Source organism: Tamandua tetradactyla, chromosome 13 (assembly GCF_023851605.1).
Source record: "Tamandua tetradactyla isolate mTamTet1 chromosome 13, mTamTet1.pri, whole genome shotgun sequence".
Lineage (NCBI taxonomy): Eukaryota > Metazoa > Chordata > Mammalia > Pilosa > Myrmecophagidae > Tamandua > Tamandua tetradactyla.
In genome coordinates this window covers 62,393,224-62,409,387 of record NC_135339.1, presented here as the reverse complement: position 1 = coordinate 62,409,387, position 16,164 = coordinate 62,393,224, and the positions used below count along the sequence as shown (strand labels likewise).

The 16,164-nt window shown below is 45.7% G+C and overlaps 1 long non-coding RNA gene across 2 annotated transcripts; it reads right to left on the bottom strand.

Annotated features, from left to right (window-relative positions):
* Positions 1-2,522: 2,522 nt before the first annotated feature.
* Positions 2,523-15,023, bottom strand: LOC143654159 (uncharacterized). Of its 2 annotated transcripts, XR_013161693.1 has the most exons (4): positions 14,702-15,023; positions 9,391-13,218; positions 8,742-8,892; positions 7,912-8,539 (listed from the first exon to the last, which is right to left on the bottom strand). It is a non-coding gene; the product is annotated as an uncharacterized LOC143654159 (long non-coding RNA). The 2 variants fall into 2 exon arrangements; XR_013161694.1 differs by lacking the exons at positions 7,912-8,539; positions 8,742-8,892 and adding an exon at positions 2,523-4,713.
* Positions 15,024-16,164: the final 1,141 nt, after the last annotated feature.

Genomic DNA, 16,164 nt, shown 5'->3' with positions numbered 1-16,164 from the left:
AATGCAGAGGTACCTCTCCAGAACATCAACTAGTTCTACCCCCCCATCCCATGTATCAACAGTCCCTCCCAACATGAAAATGGGCATAGTCCAAATACTCCTAAATAGTGGGAGAGAGATAAAGGAGGAGGGGTTATACAGAGAAGATAGATTTAACAATTGAGTATGACTGTTGAATCATTATACTGATATTTATTTTAGTCTCCAATATCTTGGAGCACTAGGAGGAAAAACCTGAAATTGTGGAATTGCAATCCATGCCAAACTGTGGAATCTATTCTATAACTAATTGTTACAATATGTTTTCAAATTTATTGCTTTTATGAATATGTTTTATTTTCACAATAAAATGTTTAAAATAAAACCTTAATATCACGATCACATCTAGAAAATTTCATAATGTCCAATCAGTGCAGTATTTACATTTTCCTGATGCCCTCACAACTTGTCCTCTTCCTCCTCTTGCTCCTGCACCTGCTCCTTTTTTATTTTCTGCTCCTCCGTTTAACTGCTTGTAGGATTCAAATATATTGAAATTCGTCGGTATGTCTCTTAAATCTCTCAGTCTATTTGTTTCCACTCCCTATAATTTCTTTATTGAAAAACGAGGCATGATGGTTAATTCTATGTGTCAACTTGGCTAGGCGATGGTGCACAGCTGTTCAATTAAACACTATTCTAGATGTTGTTGAGAAGGTGTTTTGTAGATGTGATGAACATTTACAACCAGTTGACTAAGTAAAAGATATTACCCTTGATAATGTGGGTGGGCCTTACTCAATCAGCCGAAGGCCTTACGAGCAGAAACTGAGGTTTCCTGTAGAAGAAATTCTTCAAGATTACAATATCAACTCCTGCTTGTGTTTCCAAAATGCCAGTCTGCCATACAAATTTCAAACTTGCCAGTCCCCATAATCACATAAGTCAATCCCTTAAGATGTCCCCTGACCTCTCTGTATATATATAGCTGTAGGGCAAATACGCATAGGGCAAATAACGCAGCATATTAGTCAGGGTTCTCCAGAGAAAGAACCAATAGGACACACACACACACACATGCACGTACATACACATATTCTAATGGTTCTATTTCTTTGGAGAAACCTGGCTGATATGCCACATTATTTGCCCTACAAAGTTTCCCACAGTCTGGAATTTGCAGATTGCATATTTGTGTTCCCTCTATCCATAGTATTTTCTGTAAATTGGTAGTTATATCTAGAGACTTGGCCAGATTCTGGTTTGATTTTTTTGAAAAATAAATAAATAAATAAATAAGTGTGTGTGTGTATTTTCATTGGGAGGCACATAATGTTCTGTTGTCTCTTTTTGTGAAATTAAAAACCATTGATGATCATTGCCTAGATCCATTATTTCATTAGTGGTTACAAAGTGGTTATATTTTAATTCTATTCATTCCTTTCTCATTTATTAGCTGGGAGACTTCTATAAAGAAAATCTTCCCCTCACCCACTATTGGGTTCCTCTGAGGTACAGTTCATATAAAAAGGTGGGAGAAATGCTTGATTCTTCATTTATCATTTTTTCAAATGTTGAATTGGATCCCTAACATCCTCCAAAAGAGAGGGTGTTTTTAAAAACATATAATTTTGTACTCATGGATTTAAATTTTTGGTTAGTTTCAACCAACTGCAGTTATTATATTCATTGCTGTTAAATTGTCTCATTTTTGGCTAGTGGGAATCTCTAATTGGCTCCTAAGTCTTTGTTTATTAATTAATTAATGTATTTATTTTGAGGGGTGCATGGTCCAGGAATTGAACCCGGGACTCCCACATGCAAGGTGAGCATTCTACCACTGAACCACCCACTTGGCTCTAGAAGTCTTTTTGACATTGTCCTAGTTGTCTCTGATAGTTTCCTTGTTTATGACATAACAAGATTTCCCGGCTTCTCTTGTACATGTCTTATTTCAGACCTGGAATCTTTCATTTCCCCAAAGAGCCCTGGTTCCTTTTAGTGCAAAATGGTATTTAAAGATCACAATATGGGCTAGAGGTGCTTGTTGTACTGAGTTGGTCATTGTTTCTTGTCCTTCTCAGTGGACTGAAACAAGAAATATATATATATATTAAATAAAATGCATCAAGAGTTATTACTGATACTTCCAATTCAAATTGAGAGTGACAGGGATTTTACTTTCTTCATTGATCGTCCATCTGTTTTGTTTTTTTTGTTTGTTTCTCCCACTCCAAAAACCTCCAACAATATCAAAATCATTACTTGTTTGCTTCATTAGAGTATATCCCATTGGGATGTATTTACAGTCAATTACTGGATTTTAAATTACTTGAAATAGTTTCTATGTGGTTATGACAACAACTCAATAGATAGGTTCATTTGTTTCATTTTCTTTTTTTTTTTTTTTAGGGATTGCTTATTTACTTACCTAATTCTGTTGAGTTAATATGTAAATATTTAGATGGTTCTAAAGTGAAATCTACAAAATAAGTGATGTCTGCTTTCAACTTTATTTCCTGCTTTCTCTAATAGATGACCATTTAAAAAATGTTTTTGCTTGACCTTTCCATAAATCTACGCAAATAAATATACGTATTTATATTTCTTTTTTCTTTCTTAGATGAATGGTTGCCTATTATACACATTTTTATCTACAATATCAATGAACTTTTAATAAAAGTTATGTCCTAGGAATATGTTACATGTTAATCTTGTGGCTCAGCCTGCCCCTTGGCTTGCCTCTTACCGAAGGGTATATAAGTCTTTAAAGAAGATGGCCAATAGCAGGGGTGTGGATATAATTTAAAGGTAAATGGATCTGGGTTTGAATTCTAGCCCTGCCCCTTGCTTGCTATGTGACTTTGGGCAAATATGTTAACTTCTCTGGGTCTCATCATATTCATCTGTAAAATATATGTAAAATCTTCTTCACAGCGTTATTGCGAATATGAAATGAGATAATGTGAAGAGCTCTTGGCAAAATGTCTGACACATGGTAAAAGTTGGATAAATGTGAGCTGCTTTCAATTGTGTTACTGATAGCCCTGGGTTTTCTTTGATGATCTCGTCAATTTGATGATTCCAAGAATCTTACAAGTACTGAATGGGATTTGCCATACCACTGAGCTCCTGGAGGAGACTTTTGGGCTGTGTGCACACTCATTGCAAGCACTAGATGCTGTCAGGCTGCTTAGCTACCACTCCACAGTCAGGGGCTGCCTCCTTCTGATCCCAAGACCAGGTCCTTCCCTTCTGGCTGGCCCCCAGAGCTGTGTCCTGCCCTGCAAAGCTACCACTATTTCTTGCCTTCCCAATTTCCCTTCTTGGCTCAGCTCCTTCCCGCCCTAGATTGAAACATCCTTCCAGAAGCTACTCCTAGAGCTCTGAGGGAACTTCCTTTTCTATCTGTAAAGGACTTTGTCACTCCATTCTCAGGGCCTTGGATCTTAGGTTAAGAATTCTACCCTCTTACTTCATCCTCTGCCACCTTTAAGACTTTGTTATCATATGACACCATAACCACAGTGTGCCACCATTGCGTCATTTTATCAGTACCTCATTACAGTGTTAACATGATCACACTGTCAGGCTGTCATTTCATTGCTGGGTTGCATGCTTTGTTACAGTCATTACAGTACTATGGCATTACTTATTTCATAGTTACCTCATTACCACAATATAGCACCATACTGTTAACCAGGACCTTAACCCATCACTTCCTGGTTGGTATTTGGTAAACTGCCATATGTCTGTCCTGTTTCTGGCTTACATCACTGCAGCCCTACATTGTCACTGGTAACTCCATGGTGGTGCATCTTTACCATGTTATATCATTAAAGAATAACTTTGTTTCTGTATTATGCTACTTTGTCAAAAAAATTACATTGGCCAAAAGGAAATGCAAATGATGGGGATAGTAGGGTTTCAGAAGGGAGATCTCTCAACCCCACATCCCAAGCCCAATTCATTTCCCTGAGCTACCTCCTGTTAATTCTGTCTTGTTGTAAATCATGCCTAGTCATGGAAAACTTAGTATCTCCAAAACCATGCTTATCACTCTTGGTCTCAAGTCAGCTCTCTTCATCCTCTGCCAATGGTCCCACCAGCCACCAGCCTTATGGCACGTAACCCTTGGAGGGAGTCTCTTCCTCACCTTCATATCTAATCAGCAGCCAAGGGCAGACATGCTACTTCTGTTTCTTATAATTGTACCATTTATGTTCTCTCTGCTTCAACCTTTCTCTTCAGGCACTCTAGCTGGTAGTCAGAATTAACTCTGCAAAGAACACTACATCTGGTCATCCTTAGAAGCAGTCAATGACTGCCCCCCGCCCCCCGCCCATCGAGGGCAGAAAAAAAGACCAAGCTCCTCAGCCTGGCATTCAATGCCCTTCACAAACTGATCTCAAGTTATCTGTCCAGCTCTCCCTCCCCTCCCTCCTCTGAACAATCTTGTGCTCCAGCTAGGTTAGTCTCTGCAAGCTTCTTCCAGACCCCGTACTTTGCTTCTCATTTAGGAAGTCCTTCCAATTATTCTTTCCATCATTCTAACTCTCAGCTCTCAGCAGCCTCTTATCTGAGCTTATCCAGCCCAGATGCTTTGGTTCAGTCTGATGGGCTTATAAGCTGAATGTTCTTGAAGGTTTCTTCCTCTCCAGGCACCCCAGCCAGTCTTGGCCTTCCAGGAGAGATCTGACTTGGGTTGTAAGCAGAGCTGGTCCCAGAGTCGGGCTAGGGGAAGAGCCAAGACAGAAGTAGGCATTTATTTATTCAAAAATATTTTGGGGGATCCATTAAATATCAGATTCTGAAGATAAAGACAAGGTACCTGCCCTCATAAAATAAAACATTTTGGGCGGGCCGCGGTGGCTCAGCGGGCAAAGTGCTTGCCTGCTATGCCGGAGGACCTCGGTTCGATTCCCGGCCCCAGCCCATGTAACAAATACGGAGAAACAGAATACAATAAAACAAGAAAATGTTTAAAGATGTTTCCCTTTCTTCCTTCTATCCTTCCTTCCTTCTCTCTGTCTTTCCTTTAAAAAAAAAAAATAAATAAAAATAAAACATTTTTGTTGAAAGATAGATAATGCACAAGTACTTATCAAGGGTGGCATGCTGACAAAAGGAGATATTTGGAGAGGTGTAAAAGCACATCAAGGGGTCATGGAGTGCTTCCTGGAGGGAGTGACATTTAATCTGAGATATGAAGGATGAATGAGAGTTAGTCAAGGGGATGGTGTGGGTTTCAGGATGGAAGGAGCATTTTATGCTGAGAGAACAGTGTGTACAAATGCTGGAAGTGAAGGTTAGTGGGTTGGAACAGAAGGATCAGGGGAAGTAGTATGCTGTGAGGCTGGGCTGGTGGCAGAGGCTAGGGTTTTGTGGCTTGTAAGCCAAGTTAAGGAGATTGAACTTGATCTTCTGCAGGCCCATGGTGGGCCATTAAAGAGTTTGTGGTAGTTTGAATTATGCACCCCAGAAAAAAAAAACATTTTCTTAATACTAATCCCATTCCTGTAGATGTCAACCCATCATAAATAGGACCTTTTGAAGATGTTACTTTGAGTCAAGGTGTGGCCAACTAAATTAAGATGGGTTTTATTCCTATTACTGGAGGTCTTATTTTTAAAAAATTTGGGGAGGAACCAGAAGCTGGAAGTCAACAGAACCCAGAAGAGAAAGGGGAGGATACTGGATATGATGGGAAAGCCAAGGAACCCAAGGACTGCCAGCCAGCCAGAACATAACAGCATAACAGCACCAGGAGGAAGCAAGCTTTCCAGCCTCCTAAACCGAGACAAATAAATTCCTGTTGTTTGAGCAAACTCATTGTGTGGTATTCATCATAGTAACCTGAAAACTAAGACAGGATATTAAGCTGGGTGTTGACAGGATGGTATTTGCGTTTTTAAGGCTAGCACTTGTCAACATTAGGCAAAGCCTAAATCAGAAGAGCTGGAGGAGCTGATGATGGCTCTTTGGGTGATGGTGAGTATCTTAGAAGCAAGTGGACCAGGATTGACATATTTATAGGAGGTAGAACTGACAGGAATTGGATAGTGATTGGATGAGAGGGAAGAATAGGGAAGATGACTGGCAGGATTCTAATTTGAGCAGTTGAGTGGATGATGGCTCATTTCTTCAGATAGGATCAGAGTGGTAGACACAAAAACACACAAATAGTCACCCCCAAATGGTTGATGGTAATAATAGAGGAGTACAGAGGAGTACAGGGAGTTATGGGATCTAACCCAGTTAAGTGGTCAAGGAAGGCTTCCATATTGGTCTATCTGATGGCAACACCATGACTAAATGGGGTAGAGATTCCAAGATATGGGGTTGGGCTTGGGCTGGGATCTGGGGACCTGGATGATGAGGGAGCAGGAGGCCTGGAGACTTGAAAGTGGACCCAGGGTGGCCCAAAGCCTGGGTGACTTCAGGCTTGGTTGGTGACAGACAGCTGGGCTGGACTGGGCTGCCCTCTCCTCCTCTGATAATTAATCCCGCACGGGGGCCGCGGGCGATGACAGGGCTGTCTAGCGTGCACTTAAGCATTAAATGACCAATTTCTGTCAGACTAACTTCCCCAGCCTCCCCATCCCCTCCCTTGCTGCCTACCCCCTGCCTGCACCCCCTCCTTCCGCTCCCTGCACTCTGAGTTTTTCAGCAACTGATGGCTCCTGGTTCATTTCTGTGGAATTAATTGGTCCCTGAATGAATTCTGTTGACAGGGCAATTTATCATGTGTTTGGGCTGACAGTGCGGGTGTGGGCTGGGGGGGGATGTGGGGAGGGGGTGGAGACATGACCAGGGCTGGGGTGGGCCGAGATGAGGGAAAGGAGGGGCCTGGGTTCGGGTGAATATTGACCATAGATGGGGGCCTGAGAGGAACCAGCCTGAGGGCTTGGGGTGCCATAGTGCACCCTAATCATAACCTTACCCTTTGTTACACATCCCTGATTCCACAAGTTTGAGGAAAACCCCAAATTGGAGCCCCCCCCTCAAACTTTGCCTGGCCTCTTCCCAACTCTTCAGTCAACCCAATGGGAGTGTCTTCATTGGGGGAATTACCCTCTGAAGGCTGGAATGGGGCCTGGGGCTCTGGCAGGGAAAGAGAGAGAGAGAGAGAGAGAGAGAGAGAGAGAGAGAGAGAGAGAGAGATTGTGTGTGTGTGTGTGTGTGTGTACACTCATGCACTCAAGGAGTGAAGGACTGATTAGTCTGGGGGGGTACGGGGGCCGGTCCCAAGGGAGTTGGGCGCTCAGCCGGCCCAACTAACAGGAGCCTAAGGGACTGACTAATTAGGATATTGGGAGAGTTTGGAAAGGCAGTAGTGTGAGGGGAGGCAGGAAATGTAGTTGGCCCCAAGTAGCTGCTTCCTTTGTCTCCCTCCCCTATTACCCTACCCTGCTCCCACAGTAGTCCCCTCAGACCACCAGTCAGCTGCCTCAGTCTTGCAGCCCTGGTTCCCAGAGACATTTGGGCAAACATTGGGAGGAGAGATAGAAAAAAGTAGGACTGACTCCCAGATGGGAGAGAGGACAACAAATAAATAAAGCTACGGTCCCTCCTTCTCTAGTTTAAAAAGCCCCATTCCCTTTCCCACCTGAATGCACCCCACCTTATCTCCACAGAGCTTTTTTCAACTTCTCTTGGCCACAGAGATCACCTGAGCAGCTACAGACGCCTAGAATGTCAAAGTGGAAAGGGACCCTAGAGACCACCAGGATTTGCACATGAAGAAACTGAGGAAAGAGAAGGACGGGCTTATTGAAGGGCACACAGTGACCTGTGAGCCAATTCCTGGATCCCTTCCACTCCTGGCTTGGAGATGCCTCCAGTATACACATGCTTTTTCTTTTTTCCTTTTTCTTTTCTGCCTCTGGGTTGTCTGTGGGGGCTGGGAATTCCCTGGAGCAGTGAGGCTGTCCCGTATGCTTCTCCCACAAGGCAGTTGTGGCATTTGAGTTTACTGTCACAGAGGTCAGACTGAGAGAATGGGCTCAGTCAACTAGGAAGGCCACATGGAGGGGCAGGTGGATATGGTGTGTGAGGGTGGGGAGTGGGGGGTGGGCCATTTTGGGAAGGATCAGGGCAAGGGACAGCCTTCCTGTGCCGCTGACTGGCAACACGCTCCTTTGGCTCTCACAGACTTCCTTCTGAGCGCCCGAGAAAGAGTCTTCTGAAATTCTCTACCCTCCTCAAGGCTGGGTCCTGCCCTGCTCCCCTACTCTCAGCAAACAGTAACTGCATCCCTTGCCATCTTTCTTAGCATCCCTAAGGATCCACCCCCATCCCACCACACCATTCGTCTCCCCAGCAGAGCTGAGGCCTCCTGCTTCTGACTCCCCTTCCTCCTCACCCTTCACCTGGGCCTCCCCATCCTTTCAGGCCTCCTTCCACAAGGCCCTCATGTCCATTGCTGAACAGCTTCCCTTCACTCCTCCACCCCTCCCAGCCAGCAGGCATGTCAATATAGCCCTTAGCCTGAAACTCGTTTGAGCTCCCTTGAGCTTCCTGACTACATCCTGGCTCTTCTCATCTTCCCCTTCCAAACCTTTTTTTTTTAAAGGAAAGACAGAGAGAAGGAAGGAAGGAAGGAAGAAAGGGAAACATTTTTAAACATTTTCTTGTTTTATTGTATTCTGTTTCTCCGTTTTTGTTACATGGGCTGGGGCCGGGAATCGAACGGAGGTCCTCCGGCATAGCAGGCAAACACTTTGCCCGCTGAGCCACCGCGGCCCGCCCCCCTTCCAAACCTTTTAAATGAATTGTTCTCACTCTGCCTTTTCCCTCTCTCCAAGCCTTGGCCAAGCCCAGCTGACTCCCAAAGGCCCTTCTTCCACCTTCAGAAAGCACCAGCTGGGAGGGCACCAGGTACCCCTTATTCACCAATTCCAATGGCCTTTCCTTTGGTCACAGACAAAAAAAAAAAGGCAAAATGTTGACTTATTGATCAAATAATTGTCCTTATATGTGTTAAGGATCTGGATGGCTCTTTAGTCTTATTTACATTTTATGTTTCAAAGTCAAAATTGTATTTAAAATAGGTCCACAGAAATCTCACTCTTATCCTTGTCCTGCCAATACTTCTCCCCTCTCAAAGATAACCCCCCCTCTTTTTTTAGGTTGGATTTCTCTTTCCAACATTTATGTATATACAAGTAATGTGGATAAATTCTTATTTTCCCTCTTTTTTACACAATGTGGCCCCTATTCTGCACTTCCTCACTCTTCATCACCTTTGACTAATACTCCATTATGAGGCAATTCCATGGTTTATTTAACCACTACTCTGTTGATGGCACTTGGGATGTTTCCAGTCTTCTCCCCAAATTGTCATAATTTCTCTTTCACTCTCTCCTTTTCTTTTATTCATGTATTAACTTGTGAACCTTTAGTGGATACCTCTTCTTTGCGTCTCTGTATCTGGCACAGAGCTTCCACAGCACAGACTCCATCCCTGCCATCTTGGGGAAGATGAACTAGCTGACTTTTCCTCCTGTAAGGCACAAGCTTTGATGTCAGAAAGCTCCAAGGACACCTCTCAGCCTTGCTACCTGCAGGCAGTGTGGTCAAGGGCAAGGGGCTTAACCTCTTTGAACGTGTTCTCTCATTTATAAACTGTGAAAAAATACTACCCATCTCATAGGTTGCTGCGAAGACTGAATTAGATGACAAAATTAAACTGTGCTCAAAAAATGTCAACCTCTTCCCTGATCTAATCCTTACTATAGGCCCCCTCATCTCTTGCCTGGGCCATTGTTGTGGTCTCACATAGGTCTCTCTGTATCCATTATCTCTGTGCCGGTTTGAAATTATTATATACTCCAGAAAAGCCATACGTTAATTCTGATCCCATCTTGTGGGGACAGCCATTTCTTTTAATCCTAATTCAATATTGTAGGGCAGAAACTTTTGATTATAGATTATCTCCAAGGAGATGTGGCATGCCCATCATGGCTGTGACCTTTTGATTAGATGGAGGTGTGACTCTACCCATTTGGGGGGGGGGTGATTTTTTGTTTGTTTGTTTTTTTGTTTGCATGGGGAGGCACTGGGAAGCGAACCCAGCACCCGGCTCTCTGGCATGGCAGGTGAGAACTCTGCCTGCTGAGCCACCGTGGCCCACCCAGGTCTTAATTATTTTAATGGAGTCCTTTAAAAGAGAATACATTTTGGAGAGAGGTCAGAGCTGACACAGATGCTGACGCCTGGAGAAAAGAGGGGATGTAGACGTTTGGAGATGGAGACAGAAATAGCCTGGGTGCTAAGCAAGGACTCGCAGAAATAGTCAGAACCTGAAGAGAAGAAATCTCTGGACCCAGCAGATACTAAGCTAAGAGACAAAATCCAGTTTTGTCCCGGAGCAGCTAAGTGAAGGCCCACAGACACTTAGAGAGGAAATCACTAGCAACAGAAGTTGGAAGAAACAGAACCAGGAACAAGGACCAGCAGATGCCAGTCACGTGCCTTCCCAGATTACCCTTCCTTGAGCCGAGGTATCTTTCTCTGGATACCTTAGTTTGGACAATTTCTCAGCAGTAGAACTGTAAACTTGTTACTTATTAAATTCCCTTTTTAAAAGCTGTTCCATTTCTGGTATACTGCATTCTGGCATCTTAGCAAAGTAACACAGTCTCTCCCGTATCCCACACCACACATTATGGACAAAGAGTCTATTGGGGGATTGAATCATGTTCCCCACAAAAGGCATGTTCATGTCCCATCTAGTCCCATGGATGTGAACCTATTTATAAATAACATCTTTGAAGATGTTATTAGTTAAGGTGTGTGCTAGTGGAATGAGGGTGAACCTTAATTCAATATTACTGAAGTCCTTAGAAGCAAAGGAAAATGCACAAAGAGAGAGAAACCACAGGAATAGCAAGAAACTGGAAGCCAGTGGAACATGGAAGAGAAGACACCGCCATGTATATTGCCATGTGACAGAAAAGCCATGAAACCCCAAAGACTGCCAACCAGACAGAAGATACTGCCCCTAAGAGAAAGCAAGCCTCTAGCCTCTGAAACTGTGAGTCAATAAATTCCTGTTGTTATGTCAACCCATCATATGGCATTTGTTTTAGCAGCTGGGAAAGTAAAACAGAACTCTTGCAAAATTGCAGATCTATCAAGCCATATTCTCTTGCTCAAAAACTTTCCCATGGTTCTCATTGCCTATAGAAAAAAAACTAGTCTTTAGCAAAGCACTCACGCCCTCCAGATCTGTTGCAATCATAACTTTTTTGGCCCCAGCAAATTAGCTCAGGAAAAAAAAAAGAGACAGAGCACAAGAGTGTTGGTTTATGACCCTGGAAGTCCAAACGTGGGTCTTCCTTCAGAACTTCCTTTAGCTGGCTCCAGGGGCTCAAATGATACACCAGAGCTCTTTTTCTCTCTACCTGTCAGCTCTGCTGGACTCTGCTTGGTTTCACTCTCAGGCAAGCACTCTCCATGTAGTAGGGAAGTATTTGGGAGTTCTAAGCCTCATCATTGTAGCTCACAGTCCAAAAGAAAAAGAAACCCTTTCTCTTTCAGGACCCAATATAATCCTCTGCGAAGACTCCAACCATCTCTAACTTGAGTTCTATGCATTGTGGCCAGATGCCTGGGATCCAGATCGGGTCACGGACCCACATTTGTGGTCAGGAGATGATAGGGTACTCTGACAGTCACATAAGAACTGCACAGAATGGTGGAGGACATTTTCCCAATGGAAGGGAGACTGCTTCCTTAATGCCCCCGCCCGCCATGGAGACAGTGGTAGGTGCTTTAGGGTTGTAAAGAACAAGAGTCACCCCAGTACTACTGGCAATGATGGGAGTTATATGAGTTGAGTGCTTGTGAGTTCAGGAGGAGCCAAACCTCTGAGCTCCTCATCAGCAACTCAGTACTCTCTACGGGTCAGCCTCCCTCTCCACGTGACTAGGACTCTACCATTTCTCAGTCTCTTTTCTTGCCTCAAGGCTTCTGCTTACTTGTGGTTTCTTATTCCTCATCACTCTATTCATTTATTTGTCCATAATATATATTATTGAACACCTGCCCCTGGCACTAGGGACATAGCAGTAAAACCTGCCCTCATGGCACTCACGTTCTTATGGGAGGAGAAAGGACATCAGCAGAGAAAATAAAATCTGTCAGGTGGTGGTAGCAGGGGAAAGGAACAGAGAGCGATGGTGGGCTGTGTGCTGTTATTTAAGTTCGTTAGGGAAGGCCTCTATGATAAGGTCAACTCTGGAGCAGAGATAGCAAGGATATGAGGGGGCCAGCCATTGGGATGCCTGGGGAAAGGGTTTTCCATGCAAAAGGTGCAGCAAACACAAAGGTGTCGCTGAAGCACAGCACAGAGGCCTTCGGGCTGGGGGCACAGTGAGCTGGGGAGGATAATGAGAATGAGCTAACAGAGATGGTCACAGGGGAGAGATGACAAGTTAGAACATGCAGGATCTTGGGGGTCAGTTTTATGACTTTTGACTTTGACTATGAGGGAGATGGGAAGCCACTGGAGGGTTCTGAGTAGAGAACGGGAGTGATCTGCTTTTCATTTTGGATGGTCACTCTGGCTGCTGCAGAAGAAGAGACTGGGCTGGGGCAAAGATGGAAGCAGAGAGACCAACTAGAACTTCATTTGCCAGTATAGAAGAAAGATCGGGGTTGCTTGGATGGGTATATACAAGTAGGTAATCAGAAGTAGTCATACTCTGGCTCTATTTTAAAGGTAAAGCTATCAGCTTTTGGTGACAGATCAGATGCGGGATGTGAGAGAAAAACAGAAGTCAGGAAAACTCCAGGTTTTTAACTTGAGCAATGGGTAGAATGGAGGTGATGGTTTATAGCTCAGTCTCTCCATGCTTCCTAGTTCCTTTTCCTGAAAGAGAGGAATTTGTTGGCTCGGCTAGGATTTGTGCAACAGTCCAACTCTGTACCAGGAATAAAGTCATTGGTACAAATATGGCTGTCTACGTCTAGGTGAACAAGAGGGGTTGGGGGTGAGGCAGCTTCCATAAAGGAGTTGAGTAAAAGGTACAATCCCCAGCACAGTATCTTGGCTACCAACTCTTTTTCAGCTTCATCTCTTGCTACCTCGCCCACCCCTCCAGCCCTGAAAATCCAGCCCCATTTTATCTGGTATATTTCTGTGCTTTCATGTCTTTGCTGCCATTGTTCACTCAACCCAGGCCACCTTCCTTCATCTGTTCCGCCATTCGTGCTGTACCTCAGCTGGGAACTCTGTGGGGTGGAAACAGGACTAGGAAAGTCAGAATAGGTAAGGTCTGGGAGAAGCAACTGAAGCAAGGGGTAGGTCCTACTTGTGCTTGGGCGAACTGGTGAGGGTGCTTATGACAGATAACTGACTGAGGACTTTAGGGACATTCTTGGGCCCTCAGGATGATTCCAAGCAGAAAACAGCATCCCAGGAGGGACACAGCATGAAGCATGTAAACTTACAGCATATAAGCAGTTCAGTTCCATATAAAGGAGACCAGAAATAGAATAGAAAGTGAGTTCCTGGTGGGACTCAATTAAAAAAGGCCCTGGTTCCCAATTTGATGGACTGGGCAGGGTGGGCTTCTCAGAGTGGGGTGACCTGAAGGTAAAGGTGGGCACTGGGGGCAAGGCAGCCTGCTATATATGGAAGGGGGGACATTCACTGGGCTGCCCTGCCCCAACCCAATGCCCTGGCAACTTCCAGGAATGTACCTACAGGGCATGAGGCAATAGTCAGGAGTTCTGTCATGCTGGATTTTTATGGGATCTCTAGATTGGAATGCATATTTTCCAGGGAGCGCAAGGTAACCCATTTGGGTGTGGGAAAAGACTTAGAACTTTTTCTATATATTCCAATATGATACTTTTTTCTATTTTATGTTTCATCAGGTTCACAATATCTTGGTCCACTAGTAGGTTTAAAGAATTTGTAAGAAGGTAAATATACATACATTAGGAATACTTTTGAACTATTAGGAATAGTTCAAAAGTCTTTTTACTTTTGATAGGGTGTACAAGCAAAGAAATTTGAAGACTACTCTTCTAGGACACTGTTGGTCAGGAGGAGCCACAGAGGCCAGGGTGAAGAAAGACCCATTGACCCACAGTGCTGCCATTTACAGAGCTGAGGAGCAACAAGGAGGCACAGGTGGGGATAGGAGAGAGAAGGGCTGAGCCTGATTGGGGTCATGCTCATTTGTTAGGGGCCCTGCAAATCCCTTGAGGTGTCACGATGTGGGTGAGGCTTGGGGAAAGAAAGGCCTCTCGGATCCTGGTGGAAAAGTGTTGGAGGGACACTGCCCCCAGTCAGGGGAGGAAATCACTCTTCATTCTGTCTCCAGATTCTGCTTGCAGCCTTCCAAACAACCTTGGAGGTTCAAAGCTTCAAGAACCTTTCAAATGGGAGGAGCCGGGATGGAAGCAAAGCTGGGAAGGCTTCCCGCCGGTGGAGGTTTCTGGGTGTAGAAACCAGGCGGAGGCTGTGGCCTCCGTGTTGGCAACAGTGTGGAAGGGCTAGGGCTGGAAAGTGGCTGAAGAGAAGGAGAGGGGACCCCTTCCAGATAGCTCCAGTTCAGAGGGGACAATCCTGGACAGTAACCCCATCTCCCCAAATAGGGACAGAGACACAGGACTATACTCACAGATCCTCTCATTCACACTGGACACTGGGGCACAGGAAGATTAAGTACGACCGAAAAGACAAACAGTTCTCCTACCATCCTACCTGAGACCCAGCCAGGGACATATAGGCCCACACAGATGTACAACAGTCGATACATATACAAGAAACCACAGACGGACCGACCGACTGACCGACGTTGACAGCCCGCGCGCCCTCTCGGGGCTACACTTGAACCACACCACGGGACTCACCAGTCCCAGCTACTGCTCGCTGGGCCCGGGAATTCTCAGGGCACAGCAGACACGGCAGCGACGACTCGTGAGCAATTATGGTCTCCACCCGGTAGGGGAAGTAACTGCGCCGGGAAGCAAACGCGCGGCGAGGTACGCCGCGGGCGCCGTCGGCCGTCTCCACTGGATGCAGTCTCGCGGGATGAAGTTGCGGCTGCGCCGACGCGCAAGTGCGCCCGTGGGGGCGTGGCGGGAGGGGTCAGGACAGCTCACAGCACACGCCCTCGCGAGCGGAAGGCCTCGCGCTCTGAGAGCTTGCACCCTAAGTCCGGGTGTGGGTGGAGTGGCACGCACTGCACAGTTAGCCTGGTATGGATGCATACCTCCAAGATATTCTGAGCATTCGGAAAGCGAAAACTCGTTGCCCCAAGGATGGGGTTGGGAAGGGTGGCTACTGCGGGGACAGGCTCCTCGGGCTCCTGCATGAGCTCAGCTGCTGCTGAGGGTGTCTTGGCAGAGCGGTTCAGGAGGGTCACGGTGGGGGGGGGGGGTGCAACTGAGAGGATCATTGAGGGAGTTATTAGGGGTTAGTGCGGGTGGGGGGAAGGACGGGGCGGGAGGCTCGTCCCAAAGACAGGGATAGACAAACGTGGAACCACGGGGAGTGCCATACAAAATTTTATTATTATTATTATTATTATTATTAGTTATCATTTATTTCTCGTGTGCACAAAAAAGAAAGAAGGAAGGGAGGAAAGAAAAAGAAAGAAGGAAAGAAAGAAGAAGAATCAAAACGAACTAACACGCTGAAAGTGGTCGAGGAGACCGGAACCGACGGGGGACCTTTCTAGGGTTCAGCCCTGTTCTGGCCCCGGGACCCGCGCTGGGCGCGGGCAGTTCCCTTAAACTACTCTCGATTCTTTTCAAATAAAAAGGCTCGAAGGGGAGAGAGATCTGGGCGAGGACTCCAAGCCTTTTCGGATTTGTTCAAGGATTTTTATTTATTTATTTATTTATTTATTTATTTTCACTTTTATTGACTTTGTTTCTGTTATTTCGAGTCGTCACGATCCACGGGTGAGGAGACATGCAAGGCGCATCGCCGCTACCGAGAGAGCAACTACGGGGCGGGGCGTCCCGGCCGCCGGCCGCCCAGAGCGTCCCCGCCCGGCCGCGAAGGGGGCGAGCCCGGGGGCGGGGGCCGCCACCTCTATCTAGTCTGCCAGGGCAGGGCGGCCGGGGCAGGGCCGGGAAAGCGAGCCAAGGGAGGGACAGAGACAGAGAGACAAGAGAGACGGACGGAGAAACACGGAGATGGAGGGGGGAGAGATGCAT